We start from the raw sequence: 4,394 nt of genomic DNA, 5'->3' as shown, positions 1-4,394 counted from the left end.
AAATGAAAATGTTTACAGCAGTTATCCTGTCCCTGTATCACCATTAAATATTGGAAGTGGTGCAGATAACTTGAATGGAAGATTGTATTTTTTCTAAAGATGGCCACACCAAATATATATGGCATCCCACATGCTGTTCTAATGATGTGAAATTAACAGCCCTCTACCAAGATGATGGCATCTATGATCCTTTCCCCCTTGAACCTGGGTGGACTTTTGTAACTGTCTCAATTAATAAAATATGGTGAAAGTGATGCTGCTGACTTCTAAGGCTAGGTCATAAGAGGTGACGTAGCTTTCACTTGGCGCTCTCTCTCTCTCTCTCTCTCTCTCTCTCTCTCTCTCTCTCTCTCTCTCTCTCTCCTCTCTCTCCCCTCTCTCCTCTCTCCTCTCTCCTCTTTCCTCTCTCCTTCTCTCCCTCTCTCCCTCTCTCCCTCTCTCCTCTCTCCTCTCTCCCCTTGCCCTTGAAATGCAGATACTATGTTGTGAGGAAGCCCAATATGAATGTTCTGGCTGACAACCAACCCCAGATAGGCTCCTAGTCAACAGCTATCATCAATTGCCACACGTGTGAGTGAGTAAAGCCTTAATATGATTCCAGCCTCCACCTCGAAGTCTTCCAACTGAAGCCCCAGACATCATGGAACATAGACAAACTATACCCTCTGATATCCTGTCTAAAATAGAAGCCAAAGAGGTAATTCATGATTTTTATTGTTTTAACCCACTAAGTATAGGGGTAATTTGTTGCACAGCAATAGATTACTAATGCAAATTGTTTTATAGTTCATAGGTCTCTGGAATAACAAGAAGCAGCCTCTAAATATTACTGTAGATGACAAAATCCTGGACTTTGAGCTAACGATGTAATTGGATGAAACTTTTGGTGTCTTGAGAGAGGTAAGTATATTTTGCATATAGGAGAAACATAAATCATCAGGAGTAGAGGGTGGACTGTCCAATATTATTATGTTAATCACCTCCAATGAACAACGCCTCTCTGTATTCATACCCTTAGTTAATCATCTCCTATATATTAACTCTGGGCTTGACCATGTGACTTGCTTTGGCTAATGTGATACAAGCAAAATCTTAAAAGTACTTGCACTTTGGGGCCTGCCCTTTCTTTCCCTAAGACCACCATGTGAAGAGGTATAGTCTTGCCTCCTAGAAGATGGGGGAAAAACTCATGGAAACTCCAAATAACCCAGTCATTCAAGCTGAGGCCCCAGAATTAGCCAAGCAAAGAAGGGCCATAGTCATGCAAGGCAGAAGGGACAGCATGAACAAAAGAATGAGCCATGAACCATCAGGCTGTGTGAGAGGACCAACTAAAAGCAGTTCTGTATTACTGTAGAGTCAAGTTTTATAGGTGGTATAGCAATATTACTAAGATATACAGGTAGAGAACAGATCACAAAGGTAGTTTATGTTTTGTTTTCATTCTTCCTGAGGGTAATTTGGGGTTTTAAGCAGGGAAGAAACATGATCAGTTTGCAATTTAGAAAGATCACTTTGGTGGCAGAATAAGAGATGGATTGGAAAGGTGAAAGGGGGAAGGGAGATATTAAGAAGCTGTGATAATAGGGGGGGGGATGGTGTAGATAATAGAGGCTCTGTTCATGCCTCTGGTGACCAAATTAAAGTTGTGACAGAAATAAGGAGCAAACAGTGAGGAAAATCTCCTAGAATCTAGATGTGAACAAGTCATACAACTAGGGAGAGAACTAAGAAATCACCCTGCAATGGCAGAAGGAAGGACTGGTGAGGACGTGAGGCTATCCGGTCCTGAACAACTGATTGGGACGGAGGCAGTGGTAGTGGCAGCCAGCAGCTGCAGACGCCTCCTAAAGGGGCCACGTCCACGAGCAGACTTTTACAGTGACAGACTTGCTCGCTCTGAGCACCAGCACCGGTTTGGCTGTGCAGAGGGCACCAGGGACTTACAGGGTTATGCTGAGTTGTCAGAGTGAGGGCCAAGAGGAGACTCGCTCTGTACAGAAGTGCCGGCAGTATCCATTGTTCCTCTGTTGAGCCCTCCCCACTACCAGTGCAGGGACTCAGTACCGACTTAGAAGAAATGTCATCAAACTGGATAACAGAGGTCACTCTGCCCAAAGGATTCCCTGTAACTCTGCATCCCCCAACTCACAGTCCCATCTAAGCCATATCCAGGTGTGTCCTTGCTTAGCCAGGTGCCCCTTGCTGAGCAGCACCTAGACTCACACTGGTGGCAGCTGGCCTCAGTTTCTGGTGTAGTCTTTTGAGGCAACTATAAGCACAACATCTGTGGATTGCTTGCTTAATCTTAAAAGGTGGCCCCAGAGAGGCACAGGCTGGGGCTAAATTTGGTCTGCAGCTGAACCCCTTTCAGGATTGTGCCACTAAACACCTACTACACAAATCCGTACTAATAAGAGTGGGAGACTTAAGAGCTTTGCTTGGTACATAGAAACAGACACAGAAAGGCAGCCAAAATGGGAAGACAAAGAAACCATATGAGAGAACAGAACAGGGATCTAGAAATAATGGAGTCAAGCAATCTAACAGATGCAGAGTTTAAAACACTGGTTATAATGATGCTCAATGAAATTAAGGGAAGTGTGGATGAACTCAGTGAGAACTTTAAAGAGATAAAAAACATAAAAATGGAAATGGAAATTATAAAAGGGAACCATTCAGAAATAAAGAACACATTATCTGAGATGAAGAGGATATTAGAGGGAATCAACAGAGTGGATAAAGAGAGAATCGAACCACCAATATAAAGGATGGGGAAGCCAAGGACACTCAATCAGAATGGCAAGAAAAAAGAAGCCAAGACTATAATAATAATTTAAAGAGCCTATGGGACACTATTAAGTGTAAAAATATCAGTGTCTTAGGGGTATTGGGAGGAAAACAAGACGTTAAAAAGCTATTTGAAGAAATAATGATGGAAAACTTCATAATCTGGTGAGGGAAATAGACATAAAACCCCAGGAAGCTCAGAGAGTCCCCAAAACCAGGAACCCAAAGAGGCCCACACCAAGACACATCATAATTAAAATGTCAAAGATTAAATGCAAAGAGAGAATCTTAAAAGCAGCAAGAGAAAAGCAGTTAGTTACCTACAAGGGAGCACCCATAAGACTGGCAGCTAATTTCTCTAAAGAAACTATGCAGGACAGAAAGGCTTGGCACAAAATATTTGATGTGATGAAAATCCAGAATCTACAACCAAGAATACTTTATCCAGCAAAGCTATCATTTAGAGTCGAAGGACAGACAAAGTGCTTCTCAGACAAAAATAAGCTAAAGAAATTTATTAACACCAAACAAGTATTACAGGAAATGTTGGAGGGACTTCTTTAAGAAGAAAAAACATGTATCAAAAGCAGGAATAAAGAATTGTAATAACTACATTTCTAGCAACAAGTATCTCAAATGGAAAAGAATTAAGTGCTCCAACCAAAAGATAGAGTGGCTGAATGAATAAGAAAAGAAGACCCCTACATATGCAAGACTCCTGCCTATAAGAGACTCACTTCAGATTAAATGACACACACAGACTAAAAGGAAGGGAATGGAAAAAGGTATTGCCTTGATCGACCTAGAGGGTATTGCCCTGAATGAAATGGGTCAGGTAGAGAAAGACAAATATCGCATGATTTCACATACATGTGGAATCTAAAGAACAAAATCAACAACAACAACAAAAGCGGAAATAAACTCATAGATACAGAGAATATTTAGAGGGATATTAGATAGGAGGGGGCTGGAGGGTACAAAAAAAAGGCAAAAGGATTAAGAAGTACAAATGGATAGTTGCAGAATAGACATGGAGATGTAGTGTAGCATGGAGAAGATGGTTAATAATGTTGTAATAAATATGTAAGGGGGAGAGGGGTACTAGATTTAGTAGGGTGATCACTTTGCAAGTTATGTGTATCTCTGATCACTATGCTATACGACTGAAACTGGAATATTATTGTATGCCAACTATAATTGAAAAAAAACCTCATCGAATTGTTCAATGTAAATACAAGCAACTAATTATCTATTATATTTCAATAAAGATGGGGAAAACGGCTGTGATAATGGTGTGGACAAGAAATGATAAGTGGTTTAATTAGAGCAGTGGTAGAAGAAATGGAAGGAAGGGAGAGACTTGGGAAATATTTAAGAGTAAAAACAGTAGGACTTAGGGATTGACTAAATGTCAAGGTTGTGGGGAAAAGAAGCATCTAGGAACATTCTCTGGTTTCTGACTTGGGTAGAAGTAGTACCTGTACCTGAGAGAAGAAATAAAAGAAGGATAATGAGGACTTTTTTTGTTTTGTTTCAGTGAGGGGAGGTTGAGTTGAAGTTTCAGAATGTCAATTTCAGTTGCTTTTCAGACATCCATGTAGAGA

Source organism: Pteropus vampyrus, unplaced genomic scaffold (genome assembly GCF_000151845.1).
Source record: "Pteropus vampyrus isolate Shadow unplaced genomic scaffold, Pvam_2.0 Scaffold566, whole genome shotgun sequence".
NCBI lineage: Eukaryota > Metazoa > Chordata > Mammalia > Chiroptera > Pteropodidae > Pteropus > Pteropus vampyrus.
Note: the sequence above shows the minus strand (reverse complement) of the source record.